The sequence below is a fragment of the Oncorhynchus keta genome, chromosome 35 (genome assembly GCF_023373465.1).
Source record: "Oncorhynchus keta strain PuntledgeMale-10-30-2019 chromosome 35, Oket_V2, whole genome shotgun sequence".
NCBI lineage: Eukaryota > Metazoa > Chordata > Actinopteri > Salmoniformes > Salmonidae > Oncorhynchus > Oncorhynchus keta.
This window is the reverse complement of record NC_068455.1, coordinates 69281986-69302224: the sequence shown is the minus strand read 5'-3', so window position 1 is coordinate 69302224 and position 20239 is coordinate 69281986. Positions and strand designations below refer to the sequence as shown.

Below are 20239 nucleotides of genomic sequence, written 5' to 3'. Positions count from 1 at the left end.
TACCAAGTTATCAACTTCCAAATAGGGCTATTGAGCGAACAGCATTGTTTTACCAAGTATAACTAAATACTATTTTGGCATGAGCGCATTGGCCATCGCCGGTGAGTGAGCTGAGCATCACTGGGTGAGTCAGTGACAATGGAATGCTTTTTTTAGGACTAGAATTTCATATTGCACAATGTGTCTCCACACACCTGCAGTAAGTCTAGGCTATTGATGGATTGAAGACAAGGTCGTTTTTATTGATCTCAGTTTGTCAGTAATGGTAGAAAAAATACAAGATTATGTTATATTGTTTATGCATCGAATAGCTTTCATCTGTGTGAGTGTGACTGAGTTGGGCATCTGGGGCTTGGCGCTAGCAATTGATTTGTGATGGTTTGGTGATAAAACCTACAGCTTGCATTCCACCGATGGGGTGGTCATTGACTAGCTTTATTATTGCAATTCTTAATCGATAATAAGTATTGAATGTTTGAAGAAATAACAGTCTCTCTCACCTAATAAAGCATTTTCCACAACAGTGTCAAAGTAGCCTGTCATTTTGATCATTTGTGAGCTATTAAAATATATTCTGCAAGTCTTCAGTCATCTAAAATGATATAGAATTGCATGAAATGCGTATATAAAGGTCACCTTTTCTTGAACTCTAGGCTACAAAAAATGTTTCCCTTGGGTGCAACTTCTACAAACGCCTCTACTCTACTGATCTATGCCTGTATGCAAAAGCCATGATAATGCATGCAATGCTTTATTATAAAGGGATTTTTTTTGGTGGATTCTGGAACCACAGAGTACCCCTGGTCACCCCCTTCTCTTGCCCACTTTTTGTTCCAGCACGTCCCAATTTACGAAGTAAGCACTGACTAACAGTCAGGCATGGTGGTGGTAGTAGTGTGATGTTTTGTGGATGCTTTGCTGCCTCAGGACCTGGACGTCTTACCTTAATAGAAGGAACCATGAATTCTGCGCTGGGTCAGAGAATTCTACAGGAGAATCTCAGGCCATCCGTATGTGAGCTGAAGCTGAAGTGCAGCTGGGTTATGCAGCAAGACAATGATCCAAAATACACAATCAGCTCTATGTGAAAATAGTTAAAAAGCAACACATTTGAAGTTTTGGAATGGCCTAGTCAAAATCCAGACCTAATCCCAATAGAGGAGATGTGGCATTACTTGAAGTGAGCAGTTCATGCTTGAAAACTCACACACGTCACTGAGTTAAAGCAGTTCTCTATGCAAGAGTGGCCTAAAATTCCTCCACAGTGAGAACCTGATCAACATCTACAGGAAGCATTTGGTTGCAGTCATTGCAGCTGAAGGTGGCACAACCAGTTATTGAGTGTAAAGGGGCAATAACGTTTTCACACATTGGAATTGGGTGTTGCACAACTTTGTTAATTAAATAAATTAAATAATTATAGATATTTTTTGTTATTTGTAAACTCTTTTATCTAATATTAGGTTTTGGTTGAAGATCTGATAACATTCAGTATCACAAATATGCAAAAAATTGAGAATCTGATATGTGGCAAATACTTTTTACTTTTTCAGGTAGCCTACCATAGGAGAGGGAGCATTGCCTAAGGTCTATATTTGTGCCTACATTAATGTTTAGGCTCACTGATGCTATTCGAAGCCATGTGTTCCCAATGCCCAAATTATATTCAACATACGGTATATGAAGCCGCTCTCTCTCGTGTGTGTGTGTTCTATTCCATAAGCCTCTCAGGTTTATAAATAGCTGCAATAACCCCACTCCCTCCCTCTCTTTCTCCTTCACTTCCTGTTCTCTCCTCCCCCACACTCTAGCACTTAGCAGCGCTGCTGGAAGAACTGCTGCACTGTTTGTCCTGTCTTGATCCCCCCTTCTCTCTCACCTTCCTTTTTGTCTCTCAATCCCTCTCTTTTTGTCTCTCAATCCCTCTCTTTCTGTCTATTGATCGCTCTCTCCCCCTTTCTCTCTTTCTATCTCTCACACACATACTCATCTGAGCTCTACCCATAGTGGATCTCTGCTTTCCCAGGAGAATCACATAGCCGATTCCCCAAACACACACACACACACACACACACACACACACACACACACACACACACACACACACACACACACACACACACACACACACACACACACACACACACACACACACACACACACACACACACACACACAGACACAGACACAGACACACACACACACACACACACACAGTCTGTTCCTCACTACTCTGTGCAGCCCACGTCTGCATGCTGTCAAGTTTGTGGGTCTCTCCCCATACAAACACTATAAACAATCCTTCTGCATGCTGTGGGTCCCTCTCCATCCGCTAAGTAGGGTGATCAGTGTTCTGTTGTGACCTTGAGCTAGTTAGCTTTGCCATAGATATTGATGATGGTAACCATAGGTTGTGTGTGTGTACCCACCCTTTATGTTACTGACAACATAAACTGGGATTACAGTTACGATATGGGACCTCAGATGATAGTACTAAGCGGTTTGTGAAAGGAGCGCATCTGTGATGCAAAAAGCATATTTCTAGCCCTTAGTCAATTGTAAGAACATTTGTATTTTGACTATTAATGAGTGCACATTGGAAAAGTTCATACTGTTTATATGCAAATTGGATTTGACCTTTACTGCTATATTCCATAGAAACTCATTGAATAACACATTCATAGATGGCAAAAAAAGACTGTAATAAATAAAGGTGTCTGTCTGTCCTATATCTGAGAGCAGTAATAACATTTAGTAGGGAAAATATATTTTTTAGACCCGTGTTTCGTAACGTTGATTTTGGCACATTTGACCCCCTATTCACTTTTTGCCATTTTTACAGCTCAGTACTGGGTTACCTTCATACAACTCCCCTGAACTTTGGGCGTGTAGAGCAGAAGAAACAACACATTAGTGTTCATGAGCATTTCCACTTACAATATTTATTTAATTTTAATTGTATTGGTAACATATGCATCTTGCCATCTTTATGTAATACATGTATCACTAGCCACTTTAAACTATGCCACTTTTATGTTTACATACGCTACATTACTCATCTCATATGTATATACTGTACTCAATACCATCTACTGCATCTTGCCTATGCCGTTCTGTACCATCACTCATTCATATATCTTTATGTACATATTCTTTATCCCTTTACACTTGTGTGTATAAGGTAGTAGTTGTGGAATTGTTAGGTTAGATTACTCATTGGTTATTACTGCATTGTCGGAACTAGAAGCACAAGCGTTTCGCTACACTCGCATTAACATCTGCTAACCATGTGTATGTGACCAATAAATCTGATTTGATTTAGTTTGGAGCTCCAACAGTTCGGTCTGGATAGTTGGCTTTGTGAGAAGAACTCTTCGAAATGAGGAACTGCTGCAAAGTCTACAGCCCGGTAATGTGTTACCTTCAGATGACTCCCCTGAAGCCTGTGTGCATCATAGAGCAGAACAACTGACTTATATTTGTGAGTCTCCCCTTTCGATTTCGTAACAATTTTCTTGTCCATACCCTCTTGTGTAAACAGAACAAGGCCACTTTCACAAGCCCAAAGTTGTGGAATAAGCACAAACGTTATATTGGCAGACAGAGGGGATTGAGGCATTAGAAGAAGACAAAAAGGATCCATCAAACGCATTTGTTGTTTCATCATAGTGGTCTCTGACTCTTGGGTCAGACTCGCTCAGGCGGAACAAACTTAAACTTGCGCCTTTTTAAAATTCTGAATTGAATGTGATTGAGAAAACACAAAAGTGTCAATGTATTTTTTAAACAAACATACTTTCAATATTTAAAAGCAATCCAAGAAGTGATCATCTAGCTTTTCAGAAAGTAGCTGTAATCTGACTGACCAGTTAAACCAGGAGGTTAACCCCTAGAGAGGGACCAACCAGTTAAACCAGGAGGTTAACCCCTAAAGAGGGACTGACCAGTTAAACCAGGAGGTTAACACCTAAAGAGGGACCGACCAGTTAAACCAGGAGGTTAACCCCTAGAGAGGGACCGACCAGTTAAACCAGGAGGTTAACCCCTAGAGAGGGACCGACCAGTTAAACCAGGAGGTTAACCCCTAGAGAGGGACCGACCAGTTAAACCAGGAGGTTAACCCCTAGAGAGGGACCGACCAGTTAAACCAGGAGGTTAACCCCTAAAGAGGGACTGACCAGTTAAACCAGGAGGTTAACACCTAAAGAGAGACCGACCAGTTAAACCAGGAGGTTAACCCCTAAAGAGGGACTGACCAGTTAAACCAGGAGGTTAACCCCTAAAGAGGGACTGACCAGTTAAACCAGGAGGTTAACACCTAGAGAGGGACCGACCAGTTAAACCAGGAGGTTAACCCCTAGAGAGGGACCGACCATTTAAACCAGGAGGTTAACCCCTAGAGAGGGACCGACCAGTTAAACCAGGAGGTTAACCCCTAGAGAGGGACCGACCAGTTAAACCAGGACGACCAGTTAAACCAGGAGTTAACACCTAAAGAGGGACTGACCAGTTAAACACCTAAAGAGGGACCGACCAGTTAAACCAGGAGGTTAACCCCTAGAGAGGGACCAACCAGTTAAACCAGGAGGTTAACCCCTAAAGAGGGACTGACCAGTTAAACCAGGAGGTTAACACCTAAAGAGGGACCGACCAGTTAAACCAGGAGGTTAACCCCTAGAGAGGGACCGACCAGTTAAACCAGGAGGTTAACCCCTAGAGAGGGACCGACCAGTTAAACCAGGAGGTTAACCCCTAGAGAGGGACCGACCAGTTAAACCAGGAGGTTAACCCCTAGAGAGGGACCGACCAGTTAAACCAGGAGGTTAACCCCTAAAGAGGGACTGACCAGTTAAACCAGGAGGTTAACACCTAAAGAGAGACCGACCAGTTAAACCAGGAGGTTAACCCCTAAAGAGGGACTGACCAGTTAAACCAGGAGGTTAACCCCTAAAGAGGGACTGACCAGTTAAACCAGGAGGTTAACACCTAGAGAGGGACCGACCAGTTAAACCAGGAGGTTAACCCCTAGAGAGGGACCGACCATTTAAACCAGGAGGTTAACCCCTAGAGAGGGACCGACCAGTTAAACCAGGAGGTTAACCCCTAGAGAGGGACCGACCAGTTAAACCAGGACGTTAACACCTAAAGAGGGACCGACCAGTTAAACCAGGAGGTTAACCCCTAGAGAGGGACCGACCATTTAAACCAGGAGGTTAACCCCTAGAGAGGGACCGACCAGTTAAACCAGGAGGTTAACCCCTAGAGAGGGACTGACCAGTTAAACCAGGAGGTTAACCCCTAAAGAGGGACTGACCAGTTAAACCAGGAGGTTAACCCCTAAAGAGGGACCGACCAGTTAAACCAGGAGGTTAACCCCTAAAGAGGGACCGACCAGTTAAACCAGGAGGTTAACCCCTAGAGAGGGACCGACCAGTTAAACCAGGAGGTTAACCCCTAGAGAGGGACCGACCAGTTAAACCAGGAGGTTAACCCCTAGAGAGGGACCGACCAGTTAAACCAGGAGGTTAACCCCTAGAGAGGGACCGACCAGTTAAACCAGGAGGTTAACCCCTAAAGAGGGACCGACCAGTTAAACCAGGAGGTTTACCCCTAGAGAGGGACCATAATGGAACCATGACCCCCAGAGAGGGACCACAATGGAATTGTGACCCCTAAAGAAAGACCACAATGGAACCACAACTCCTGCAGAGGGATTGCAATGGAACAGTGACTTCTAGACAGGGACCGCAATGGAATCATGAGTCTAGAGAGTGACGTAGAACCACAACCCCTAGAGAGAGACATCATTGGAATCTCAACCCCTAGAAAATGTCAGCAATGGAATCATAACCCTAGAGATGGGCTGCATTGGAGACAAGTGTGTATTCCCGGTGCAGGGTTAGGTAGGTTACTTCTAAATGTCATCTGTTACAGTTACTAGTTACCTGTCCAATATTGTAATCAGTAACCTAACTTTTGTATTACCCAAACTCAATAATGTAACTGAATTACTTTCAGTTAGACGAATACAAAAAGGATCCATCAAACGTATATCCACTTTCTCAGGTGGGACAAACTTAAATGTGTGCCTTTCCTCAATGCTGAATTGAGTGCCATTGAGAAAACAGAATGGTGTCATAATGTATTTTTTCACAAACATCCTTTCTGAATTTTTATTTGATGACTGGCTTGCTAGCTAACATTTAACCAATTTAGTTAACTTTAGCTTGCTATGACATCCACTTACCAAGACATAGCAAAATATTGATGTATAAAATGAATATTGATATGTGTGGTCGCAACATGATTTTGTGACATGCCACAACTATCGTGTAACCGTATCCAGTGTCCACCACATCAGTGTATGGTGCATGCCTCTGTTTATGTACTGTACATGTGCACCTCACTCAGGTTTCCACTCAGGTTGCATGGCCTTAACTTATATATGGAATACTATGTGATACTAAGTCGTGTGTAACAGTATATATAGTATACTAATGTATTCGTGTGAAGGCATTTGGGGAGTGGTGTTTTTTGGGGTATCTGTACATTACTATTTATATTTGTGGATCTTTTACTTTTACTTCACTACATTCCTAAATCAAATAATGTACATTTTCCCTGACACCCAAAAGTACTTGTTACATTTTAACAGGAAATTTGTCCAATTCTCACACTTTTACAATTCTCACATTTCCTGTATCATCCCTACTGCATTTGATCTGGCAGACTCACTAAACACAAATGCTTTGTTTGTAAATTATTGGAGTGTTGGAGTGTGCCCCTGGCTATCCGTCAATTAAATTGTTTTAATAAAATTGGGCCGTTTGGTTTAATATAAGCAATTTGAAAGGAAATTATTTATACTTTTTACTTTTGATATTTTTAAAACCAAATATTTTTAGACTTTTACTCAAGTAAAATTTTACTGGGTGACTTTTACTTTTAATTCAGTCATTTTCTACTAAGGTATCTTTACAAGGCAAAACTATGTTGTTCTGCCCCTGAACAAGGCAGTTAACCCACTGTTCCTAGGCCCTCATTGAAAATAAGAATTTGTTCTTAACTGACTTGCCTAGTTAAATAAAGGTAAAATAAAAATACAACAATTTAATACTTTTCCACCACTGGATGTGGCTGGGTTATAGCATTTCAGTTAATATTTATAAAATATTTTTATCTGGACACTTTCTGTTTACCTGGAATTGTTCCTTATTGTAGGCTACTACCACTTTTCGTCTTGATCTTTACTACACTACTCAGCACATGACCTCACCTGTGAGTACTTAAAGAGATGGGTGGGGCTGGTTTAACACCTCTTAAGGGTTTCTACAGATCGGTGTCCCACCCTTGGGACAGTTGAGCTAATGTGCTCTAATGGGATTAGCATGTAAAAAGAAGCAAGTAAAAAGAACATTTCCCAGGACATGGACATATCTGATATGGACGGAAAGCTTCAAATCTTGATAATCTAACTGCACTGTCCAATTTACAGTAGCTATTAAAGTGACATAATACCGTGCTATTGTTTGAGGAGAGTTGGCAGTCTTGATACAACATTTTGAATAGATATGCAATAGTTTATTGGATCAACCTAAAACTTTGCACGTACACTGCTGCCATCTAGTGGCCAAAGTCTAAATTGCGCCTGGGCTTCAATAATTCATTCTGGTCTTTCTCTTGCAAGATTATGGTACAAAAAAATTCTCCTACATTAATTTCAAATGTACACAAACTTCAAAATGTTTCCTTTCAAATGGTATCAAGAATATGCATATCATTGCTTCAGGTCCTGAGCTACAGATAGTTAGATTTGGGTATATAATTTTAGGCAAAAATTGAAAAAAAGGGGCTTATCCTTAAGAGGTGAGTGAGGGTGTGCACAATGCTGAATGGGTGTAGACAAAGGTGAGCTCTCCAGTAGGTACCAAAACATTCAAAGGCCTTTTTCTCAAAAGTGAGTTTGCATGTTTTTCAACTTTCAAAGCAGAATTACTTTCCCATTGTTCTTCAAAAATGCAGTGTATGATATACCATTTTGTAGCTCCGAGTCTCTACTTTTTACCAATGTAAAACCCCCAATTTTAAATTTTCCTACATAAGACCAAATCCAGGTGGTGAGTCACATATGACAAAAATGTTGATGAAAATTTGCAAATCAACTTGATTGGAGGTACACAAGTTGAATCAGGTGTGCTAGCTCTGGATATAAATAATTTACATGAAACCGCCTAGGGTCCCAATGGAGAAGTTTGAAAACCACTACTCTACTGTACTGTACTGTCCAAACTTATGAAACGTAGAGGTCTATGATTGATTCAGATTTTATTTGTTTGGGCCAAATCATGGTCAGTTCGGATCAAATCTGAACCAAACATAGACGTCTATGATTTGGGCCGGATCAGAACAAAAATCAATGTCCGTACATGAGATTCCCTAAAAACACCAATTAGATTAAGGTTAGGGAAAGGGTTAGGGTAAGCACAAGTGCTCTCCTATCCTGCTACAAAAAGTAACTTGTATCGAAGTGGCTTGTTTCTAGGGAGTCCCGTCGTGGAACATTGAAATCAAGGCCGGTGGATCGCACTAAACAAAGAAAAGAAACAAGAAGTCCAAGTGGGAAGTTGCCATCAACAAGTAAAAATGAGAGGAGGGTCTGGGAGGACTCCCCCTTATTTTTTATTTGATTTATTTCCAAATGCTCACTGAGCCAACTTATTAAGTACTTTGAGAGTCACTTACAGGAACTGGTATGTGCTTAATGTAAAGCAGCTCTTGATATTCCTCCCCTCCCCTCTTTAAAGGGAGAATCTATATGTTTTGGATAAATGCAAATAGCCATTGCGAGTGTGTTAACGATACAGCGTTTCTATAACTGCCGATGAACTCACATGCGTTTCCCAAAACTCCACATAGGGAGAACTTTCAATAAGTGTGTTGTTAGACCATGTGTCAATACTAATAGGATCAAAAGAAAAGCAGCACTGCTCTTGGATCAGTGTTCTCAGTTCAAATCTAACGTTAACATTAGATACTGACGACAGATCAGCTCCTAGAAATAAATTATCACCTAAATCAAATATCTGGCACATCATTGAGCACATCAGGAAATTGAGACAAAATTTGACAGGAGCCAAAATATAACTAAAATATAACTAAATTGATTGAACATTATGATTCCATTATGATTGAAATATATAGGCCATTGTAGCTGTAACGGCTTTCTTCCGTCGAAGGAGAGTCGGACCAAAATGCAGCGTGGTTAGTTCTATACATCTTTAATAATGACAACACGAACAAACAAAAACAACAAACGGAACGTGAAAACCTATACAGCCTATCTGGTGAACACTAACACAGAGACAGGAACAATCACCCACGACATACTCAAAGAATATGGCTGCCTAAATATGGTTCCCAATCAGAGACAACGAAAATCACCTGACTCTGATTGAGAACCGCCTCAGGCAACCATAGACTATGCTAGAAACCCCATAAAAACCTCATGACAAAAACGCACCACAATAACCCATGTCACACCCTGGTCTGACCAAATAAATGCAGACAAACATACATACTTCGACCAGGACGTGACAGATCCCCCCCTAGGGTGCGGACTCCCGGACGCACATCAAAACAATAGGTAGGGTCTGGGTGGGCGTCTGTCCATGGTGGCGGCTCCGGCTCGGGATGTGGACCCCACTCCATCAATGTCTTAGTTCTTCCCCCTCGCGTCCTAGGATAGTCCACCCTCGCCGCCGACCATGGCCTAGTAGTCCTCACCCAGAACCCCACTGGACTGAGGGGCAGCTCGGGACTGAGGGGCAGCTCGGGACTGAGGGGCAGCTCGGGACTGAGGGGCAGCTCGGGACTGAGGGGTAGCTCGGGACTGAGGGGAAGCTCGGGACTGAGGGGAAGCTCGGCACTGAGGGGAAGCTCGGCACTGAGGGGAAGCTCAGCACTGAGGGGAAGCTCAGCACTGAGGGGAAGCTCAGGCAGGTAGTTGGCTCCGGCAGATCCTGGCTGGCTGGCGGATCTGGAAGAGTCTGGTTGACTGGCGGATCTGGAAGTGTCTGGTTGACTGGCAGATCTGGAAGAGTCTGGTTGACTGGCAGATCTGGAAGAGTCTGGTTGACTGGCAGATCTGGAAGATCATGGCTGACTAGTGGATCCTGGCTGACTGGCAGATCTAGCTGCTCTGGCTGTTCCATGCAGACTGGCAGCTCTGGCTGCTCCATGCAGGCTGGCAGCTCTGGCTGCTCCATGCAGACTGGCAGCTTTGGCTGCTCTATGCAGACTGGCAGCTCCATGCAGACTGGCAGCTCTGGCTGCTCCATGCAAACTGACAGCTCTGGCTGCTCCATGCAGACTGACAGCTCTGGCTGCTCCATGCAGACTGACAGCTCTGGCTGCTCCATGCAGACTGACAGCTCTGGCTGCTCCATGCAGACTGGCAGCTCTGACTGCTCCATGCAGACTGACAGCTCAGGCTGCTCCATGCAGGCTGGCAGCTCTGGCTGCGCTGAACAGGCAGGAGACTCCAGCAGCGCTGTAGAGGAGGAAGGCTCTGGCTGCGCTGAACACACAGGAGACTCCGGCAGCGCTGGAGAGAGGAAGGCTCTGGCTGCGCTGAACACGCAGGAGACTCCGGCAGCGCTGGAGAGAAGGAAGGTTCTGGCTGCGCTAAACAGGGGGGAGACTCCGGCAGCGCAGGAGAGGAGAAAGGCTCCGACAGCGCTGAACAGGCGGGAGGCTCCGGCAGCGCTGTAGAGGAGGAAGGCTCTGGCTGCACTAAATAGACTCCAGCAGCGCTGTAGAGGAGGAAGGCTCTGGCTGCGCTTAACAGGTGAGACGCACTGAAGGCCTGGTGCGTGGTGCTGGTACTGGTGGTACTGGACCGAGGACACGCACAGGAAGCCTGGTGCGGGGAGCTGCCACCGGAGGACTGGTGTGTGAAGGTGGCACAGGATGGACCGGACCGTGAAGGCGTACTGGAGAGCCTGAGAGCAGGACTGGCACAGGACGTGCAAGGCTAGGGAGGTGCACAGGAGGCCTGATGCGTGAGACTGGCACAATCTTCACCAGCCGACTAACACACACCTCAGGACGAGTATGGAGAGCTGACCCAGGTGCCATCAAATCCCTGACACGCTCCGTCGGGCGACTATCTTGCATATTACGCCAAATCAACTGCTCTCTCTCTTCACTCTCCTCCAATTCTATTAACAACTCCTCGAGTGTCTCCTCATCTCCCATCTGTTCACTCTCCTCCATTCTGTCCAATAATTCCTCGACCCTCTCAGACTCAGCCCTCAGCTTCGCCGATAGCTCCTATAACATCCATGGCTCCTTACGGAAAACAGGGGAGTTGGCTTAGGTCTGAACCCTGACTCTGCCACACTCTCCCTGAGCCCCCCCCCCCTCCCAATACATTTTTGGGGCTGACTCTCGGTCTTCCGTCCGCGCCGCCATGCTTGCTTCGCCAACTCCATTCTCCGATAACCTGCTTCGCACTGCTCCAACGAATCCCAGGCGGGCTCCGGCACTCTCTCTGGGTCGACCGCCCACCTGTCTATTTCCTCCCAAGTAGTGTAGTCCCGATATTGTTGCTCCTGCTGCCGCTGTTGCTTCTCCTCATACCAGCGCCTCTCAGCTCTCGCCGCCTCCAGTTCTTCTTTGGGGCGGCGATATTCTCCAGGCTGATCCCAGGGTCCTTCTCCGAACCACTCATCCTCCCATGTCCGTTCCTCCTTTCGCTGCTTCTGCTGTCGCTGCCTGTCACCACGCTGCTTGGTCCTGGTGTGGTGGGTGATTCTGTAACGGCTTTCTTCCGTCGAAGGATAGTCGGACCAAAATGCAGCGTGGTTAGTTCGATACATCTTTAATAATGAAAACACGAACAAAAAAACAACAACAAACGGAACGTGAAAACCTATATAGCCTATCTGGTGAACACAAACACAGAGACAGGAACAATCACCCACGACATACTCAAAGAATATGGCTGCCTGAATATGGTTCCCAATCAGAGACAACGAAAATCACCTGACTCTGATTGAGAACCGCCTCAGGCAGCCATAGACTATGCTAGACACCCCATAAACACCCCATGACAAAAACGCACCACAATAACCCATGTCACACCCTGGCCTGACCAAATAAATGAAGACAAACATGCATACTTCGACCAGGGCGTGACAGTAGCCTACTTTATATTTCAATGCGGTCATCTCGGTTTTAATTTGAAGCATATTTTTACCCTTTGCTTGTTTATAACAATTTCAAAGACAACTTTGTTTTGTAGTCAACTTCATTCTGAAGTTATCGGCAGTCACAGAGAGATGGATAAACAGCTTGATTCTATGTTTGGCAGTGATACATTTTTTGGAACTAAAGGTATTTTTTCTCCAATGCAATCAGTTACTTTCCAACCCTGTGCATGTCTGCCCTGTTAATGCGAGGACATGAAATCACATCACGCCATCACATCCGTTGAGCTCTTAGGCAATTTGCAGCAAATTTTATTAGTGCAGAAAAACACAGTACAAGGGTGTACAGTACAGGGATGTTTCATGTACATTCTCACTGCAAACACCATCTCTATATAATATATGTATATATACGATACCTCCCACACCCCTGGTAGTTTGAAACGGCAAAACACAGAATGGGGAATATTAGCAACAAAACAACAACAGAAAATGTATCTCATCAAATGCGACCTCAAGTTGAAATACTCCAAATAAACCAAACAGAAGGGTATAGGTACCGTAGGTAGGTAGGTAGTTATAAACATGAATAAAACAAACAGAAGGGTATAGGTACCGTAGGTAGGTAGGTAGTTATAAACATGAATAAACCAAACAGAAGGGTATAGGTACCGTAGGTAGGTAGGTAGTTATAAACATGAATAAACCAAACAGAAGGGTATAGGTACCGTAGGTAGGTAGATAGTTATAAACATAAATAAACCAAACAGAAGGGTATAGGTACCGTAGGTAGGTTGTTATAAACATAAATAAACCAAACAGAAGGGTATAGGTAGCGTAGGTAGGTAGGTAGGTAGTTATAAACATAAATAAACCAAACAGAAGGGTATAGGTACCTTAGGTAGGTAGATAGTTATAAACATAAATAAACCAAACAGAAGGGTATAGGTACCGTAGGTAGGTAGGTAGTTATAAACCTAAATACACCAAACAGAAGGGTATAGGTAGCGTAGGTAGGTAGGTAGTTATAAACATAAATACACCAAACAGAAGGGTATAGGTATCGTAGGTAGGTAGTTATAAACATAAATACACCAAACAGAAGGGTATAGGTATCGTAGGTAGGTAGTTATAAACATAAATAAACCAAACAGAAGGGTATAGGTAGCGTAGGTAGGTAGTTATAAACATAAATACACCAAACAGAAGGGTATAGGTACCGTAGGTAGGTAGGTAGTTATAAACATAAATACACCAAACAGAAGGGTATAGGTACCGTAGGTAGGTAGGTAGTTATAAACATAAATACACCAAACAGAAGGGTATAGGTACCGTAGGTAGGTAGGTAGTTATAAACATAAATACACCAAACAGAAGGGTATAGGTACCGTAGGTAGGTAGGTAGTTATAAACATAAATACACCAAACAGAAGGGTATAGGTACCGTAGGTAGGTAGGTAGTTATAAACATAAATACACCAAACAGAAGGGTATAGGTACCGTAGGTAGGTAGGTAGTTATAAACATAAATACACCAAACAGAAGGGTATAGGTACCGTAGGTAGGTAGGTAGTTATAAACATAAATACACCAAACAGAAGGGTATAGGTACCGTAGGTAGGTAGGTAGTTATAAACATAAATACACCAAACAGAAGGGTATAGGTACCGTAGGTAGGTAGGTAGTTATAAACATAAATACACCAAACAGAAGGGTATAGGTACCGTAGGTAGGTAGGTAGTTATAAACATAAATACACCAAACAGAAGGGTATAGGTACCGTAGGTAGGTAGGTAGTTATAAACATAAATACACCAAACAGAAGGGTATAGGTACCGTAGGTAGGTAGGTAGTTATAAACATAAATACACCAAACAGAAGGGTATAGGTACCGTAGGTAGGTAGGTAGTTATAAACATAAATACACCAAACAGAAGGGTATAGGTACCGTAGGTAGGTAGGTAGTTATAAACATAAATACACCAAACAGAAGGGTATAGGTACCGTAGGTAGGTAGGTAGGTAGTTATAAACATAAATACACCAAACAGAAGGGTATAGGTACCGTAGGTAGGTAGGTAGTTATAAACATAAATAAACCAAACAGACAGAACTTAAACATCATCAATAAATAACACGTCAATAATATATTAATTCAATAATTAAATACAGACAATATAATGTTTTGATTGATCCTCACCACAAACAGAGAGTTTGCTTGGGGGAGTAAATCTGAAATGACACCCTATTCCCTACATAGTGCACTTCTTCCTGACCATACTATTCCCTACATAGTGCACTTCTTCTGACCATACTATTCCCTTGATAGTGCACCATTTTATTTTACCATATTATTCCCTAGATAGTGGACTACTTCAAACATACTATTCCCTAAATAGTACACTATGTACTGAAATGCACTGTCTAGGGAACGGGGAGTCATTTGATACGCAGATCCCTTGAAATGATTGGTGAGGATTCACTTTAGGATGGTCTCCTTACTAAACTGGGTTAGTCTACTATTGCTTTAAGTCACTACAGAGTACACCGACAGTAAGGACATATAGGCAACTAGAACATGTGACTTACAGTCATATAGGGGTTGGCTGAACAGTCTTCGGTGAGATAAGTATGTATGGGTCTAATGTTAAATCCAAGTTGTATTTTTGTGTATATCCAAAAATCCATGTTACTAGCATACTTCTACTGCTACCTCCTTAGTATATCGTAAATAAGCTATGTCCAAGCCAGAACAGCCCATAGGGCAGGAGCATATCTCCTGTTTCTATAGCATGAGGCAGCTTAATGTGCAAGTACACCCCCTAAACAGGACACTACTTGTGCTGTGCAGTAATATATTGGCCAAGCATACTTAAAACTATGTTCACAGGAGGTTGGTGGCCCCTTAATTGGGGAACGACTGGAGCGGAATTAGTGGAATGGTATCAAATACATCAAACACATTGTTTCCACATGGTTTCCACATGGTTTCCTCATGGTTTCCTCATGGTTTCCACATGGTTTCCACATGGTTTCCTCATGGTTTCCACATGGTTTCCACATGGTTTCCTCATGGTTTCCTCATGGTTTCCACATGGTTTCCACATGGTTTCCACATGGTTTCCTCATGGTTTCCTCATGGTTTCCACATGGTTTCCACATGGTTTCCTCATGGTTTCCTCATGGTTTCCACATGGTTTCCACATGGTTTCCTCATGGTGTCCACATGGTTTCCACATGGTTTCCACATGGTTTCCATGTGTTTGCAATTCCATTTGCGCCGTTCCAGCCATTATTATGAGCCAACCTCCACTCAGCAGCCTCCTGTGTTCTAGTATGGATATTGGGACACACATTGTTTACGGGATGTGCTATTTTGCTATAAGGGTCTATAGCTCTTGTCAAGAATTAGGTCACTAGGGTTTTGGAGGAGAGCAGAATTGTTTACTTAAAGAGATTCTCCAGTACTTTTGTATACTTTTTAGTCAGTCTTTCTGAAAGTAGCGCTCACAAGTCAAAAGTGGTCCCCTAAAATGGTGTAGTATGTCACATATGTGCAGATATGTGCACCACGTCATTGCTCTTTCTCTCGTTCTGCTGTGTGTGGATCTTGCTAGTTGTCACTCAAATGGTGAGGGGCTGAAGTTCGTTGGCTAGAATGTGAATTGCTATAGGGCTGGCCCACTTGGGGGGAAATGTAGAGAAAATGGCACACCACAGCTTCCAGACAAACACTCACTTTCAAACTAGGGACTTTGTGGCTAATTGAGGTAAAACAGTAATTCTGCTCATAGATTATGCATGTATAAACTACACATTGACACATCCAGCCCAAAGCGGGAGGTAAAAAAAAAAAAACACACTTAGTAGTCGCCAAAGTTCCGGAGCATGTCTTGAAGACATCTCAGACCCACTCTATATACCCTATCTAGAATCCATCATTAATTCCATTCAGAAACACAATCACCAAGACAGGCTTTCATCACATCATCCATTTAGTCACAGTAGCACTATGTTCTTGATAATCCTACAATATTTGGTTGCCTTTAGGGGAAGAAGTGGAAAAGGGTCCGGTTAACAAAGAACTAAGATGACTACAACCCAGGTTTTAAATGGGGCCATCTCTGATTCAATAGAACTAACTAACTAGCTCTGGGCCCGTAGTTATCAAGCGTCTCAGAGTCGGAGTGCTGATCTCGGATCAGGTCCTCTCCATGTCCATACAGATCAGATTCATTATGATCTAAAAGGCCAAGCTGATCCCAGATATGCATTCCTGTTCTGAGTGAGCTCCGACTGACAAGGGGCTCTTAGAAAAAGTCTTAAGTAAAAAATCCATATGTAAGAAATAGTCCAAGATAAGGGTAAATGAGAAAAGGCTTAGGAGGGAGGAGAGAGGAGGGGGGTGGGCGGAATGATATTGCTTGTGCTCGTTTTGTCTTAATCTGCTCTGTCCTTGAAATAGAAAAGAGGTTACATTCCAATAATAATACTATGAATTAGTAGGGAGATTAAAGCGTAAGGAGTACAGAGGTCTGGGCTTTCAGGAGCAGTCCTGTGTGCTACATACGAGGGGAGGGGATGGAAAGTGGGAGTGGGTTTAATCATTGTCCAAACAGGCAGAATTATTAGTTCTGTGCGTAGGAAATATGTGTGTGCGTGTGCATGTGTGTGTGTTTGTTTGTGCAGACTTTTTCACTGTCAAGTGCAGTCGACATTTTGTCGTTTTTTTGCGATTGGGTGCTCCGGATTGGGTGCTCCGGATTGGGTGCTCCGGATTGGGTGCTCCGGATTGGGTGCTCCGGATTGGGTGCTCCGTATTGGGCGTATGATTGCTATTTTTATATATGGGTGCTGTGTGACTGTGCTGTGGGGGCGTTAGTATGCAACTCTTTTACCTCTCGCTCCTCATTCCTTTCTCTATCCTCTCACCTCATTATCTCTCTATCTCTCTCTCTTTCTTGCTCTTTCCATCTCTCACACCCCCTCTGCCAGTCTGTCTGTCTCTGTGTAAACTGAGGGTTTTTAGATCAGGTCATATGTCGGTGCTGGCACCTGGTCCAGAGATGTTATCAAGTGTTTATTTAAGGGCCTGAGGGTCTCAGGTTACAGCAGAAGGAACTCTACACCACTGCTAGGCTGACCCACAAGAATACAACATTCAGCTACAACCAGTTGATCAAGACCTTTCCAAAAATATTTCTCTTAAGGGACAGACTGGCTCAGGTATTCCAAACACACCGGATAGTTATCTATCAGCGGGTTAACTTTATACTCTCTTTCCTGGAGGGTTATCTGACCATCTCTTGACTGATATTGATATTGTTTTTGATGAGCCAATGAAAGCGTCAGTAACTGGATGTTGGATGGAAAAAGGCTCCTATAATAATAATAATAATAATATATGCCATTTAGCAGACGCTTTTATCCAAAGCCTATGTACTCTGTATGTACTCTGTTGAGTTTCTAATGGTTATGTAAGTACAACTGAGTTTCCTGTCCGCCGGTCCATCATCTCAGCGCGTCCTCTCATGAGGTCAGAGCCACTGAGTCCAGCGATCGGATGTCTGGGCTACATCGGAAAGAGAATGGAAAAGAAAGGAAGAGAGATACAGAGCCCTTTAAAACGAACTAATTACAGCTGTCTAAAACATGAGCTAGTAACTCTGCCTTTCTTATTGAGGGTACCACAAAAACACACACACACACACACACATGCACGCACGCACATACACACACACAGAGAGAGAGAGAGAGAGAGAGAGAGAGAGAGAGAGAGAGAGAGAGAGAGAGAGAGAGAGAGAGAGAGAGAGAGAGAGATGTTAAATGAATGAAAGAGAGCTGGAAATATAGTATGTGTTTTTTTACATGCTGTGTGTGGTTCAGTTGTGTTTGTTCGGTCAGAGGACTTTGTTCCCTGTTTTCAAGGGAACAGTTTTCCTCTCTCTTGGGGGTTGGGGGGCATGGGGATGTGCGGCTGTGCAGTGGGAGTGGGGGGATGGGCTGCGTTTGGGAGGGAGGATGCAGGGGGATTCATCAGGATATCTGCAAAGGTGGTGGTGACTGGGGTTATTGGTCATGCCAGATTATAAATGGTTTTAACATATTATCTCTTCTCCTCTCCTTTCTTCTCCTCTCCTTCCCTCTCCTCTCTTATCCTCCCTTCCCATCTGCTCTCTTCTCCTCTCCTTCCCTCTCCTTTCTTGTCCTCTCCTCTCCTCCCCTCTCCCTCTCTCACAGTGAAGATATTGGTTGGTTTTATAATTTGCGATGACACAATTCCTAACTTCATCTCTCCTCTTCCTCAACGTCTCCACCCTCACACCACCCGTCCTCCTCCATCACTATTTATCTGTTCTGCAGAAAGTTTTTTTTCTTTTTTTTCTTCTTTTTTTTCTTTCTTTCTTCTCCTTCTGTCACTACTTCTTGTTCTTCTTGAAGCGTCTGAACTGGTTCTGGATGGCGAGCGCTGCTTTCTCCGTCTCTGGCGCTTCCAAGTCGATGTCCACTTCCTCTTCCTCCTCCCCAGTCGCTGGGGCCTTGGAGTCAACCGCCTTCTCTGGAGTGGACAAATTAAAAAAGGCATTGATTTCAAAAGGGCATAAGTAACAAATACGTGTACACACACACAGTAGCGATGTTCCCACATCCATGTTCATCTTTACCAGGTTTGGCCTGGCCATGAAGGACAGGACAGCGGGTAAGTGTTTGGGGTGACTTAGTGTGTTAGTGTCTCTCCATCGGGCTGCTATAGGTCACAGACCTCGGTTCAAACACTATTTGAAATCTGTCAAATACTTATAAGTGTTTACTTTAGCCTGCCTGGAGTGGCAGTTGGGAAGGGTGTGGAATTGTATGATTATTCTGTCAGTTCCATTGCGCCAGGCAAACTCAATATAGAACAGCTAAAGTATTCAACATTATTTTGTCTGGTAGCTTCAGCACTACTTTGACAGAGGTGACAGAGGTGCAGAGGAGAGAGGGAGAGAGGGAGGATGGAATGACTGTCCAAAGTGGCTGGAGTGACAATGTACTTCTAGACAAACAAACTCATCAAATATATATTTAGTGTCTTGGAGATGGAGAATACAAACAAAGAATTAACGAGGGGCCAAATATGGAGGTGGAGATTTAGCTTATGCATTCAGCCCCAACAAGATATCACAGGATGCGTCCCAAATGACACAATTTTACCTTTTTAGTGCACTACTTTGTACAGGGCCGATAGGGCACAGGGTGCCATTTGGGAGACAACCCCAGTGAATCCAGACACAATTTGAAACATTGGGCCAAATATGGAGACTTAGTTTATGCATTCACCTGAAATACGTAATCCCAAAATTAGGAGAATGTGGCCTTCAGCCGGGCTAACAATGGTCATAGCAGGCAAAACCTACACTGAAAGGCTAGCATGTCGGTGCTACACTTACAGATGAGAGAGAGAGTATGACAGACAAGGAGAAAGAGACAGAGACCAAGTTTATAGAGTGTGCTGTCTAAATACACTGTGAGACAGACCTTTGTTGTCTGACGCAGGCGCCTGGCTGCTGTTGGGGTTCCCAGTGGATCTGAGCTGCAGAGAAGAAGAGAAAGAAAGAAGAGGTGTCAACTACAACAGAATTCTTCAACTAACACACAGTATCACCAGTATCAACTACATAACCAGTATCACTACATAACCAGTATCAACTACATAACCAGTATCACTACATAACCAGTATCACTACACAACCAGTATCACTTCATAACCAGTATCAACTACATAACCAGTATCACTACATAACCCGTATCACTTCATAACCAGTATCACTACATAACCAGTATCAACTACATAACCAGTATCACTACATAACCAGTATCACTTCATAACCAGTATCACTACATAACCAGTATCACTTCATAACCAGTATCACTACATAACCAGTATCACTACATAACCAGTATCACTACATAACCAGTATCAACTACATAACCAGTATCACTACATAACCAGTATCACTTCATAACCAGTATCACTACATAACCAGTATC

The 20239-nt window shown here is 43.4% G+C and overlaps 1 long non-coding RNA gene across 50 annotated transcripts; it reads left to right on the top strand.

Moving 5' to 3' along the window:
• Nucleotides 1-11461: 11461 nt before the first annotated feature.
• On the top strand, nucleotides 11462-18763 carry LOC127916143 (uncharacterized). 50 transcript variants are annotated; one of them, XR_008093599.1, is made up of 4 exons: nucleotides 11839-12782; nucleotides 13003-13062; nucleotides 13231-13334; nucleotides 13387-14117. It is a non-coding gene; the product is annotated as an uncharacterized LOC127916143 (long non-coding RNA). The 50 variants fall into 50 exon arrangements; XR_008093585.1 differs by having other exon boundaries at nucleotides 12763-12782; nucleotides 13003-13058; nucleotides 13235-13282; nucleotides 13331-14117; XR_008093584.1 differs by lacking the exon at nucleotides 11839-12782 and adding an exon at nucleotides 12827-12933 and having other exon boundaries at nucleotides 13042-13062; nucleotides 13231-13282; nucleotides 13331-14117.
• The last annotated feature ends 1476 nt before the right edge of the window (nucleotides 18764-20239 follow it).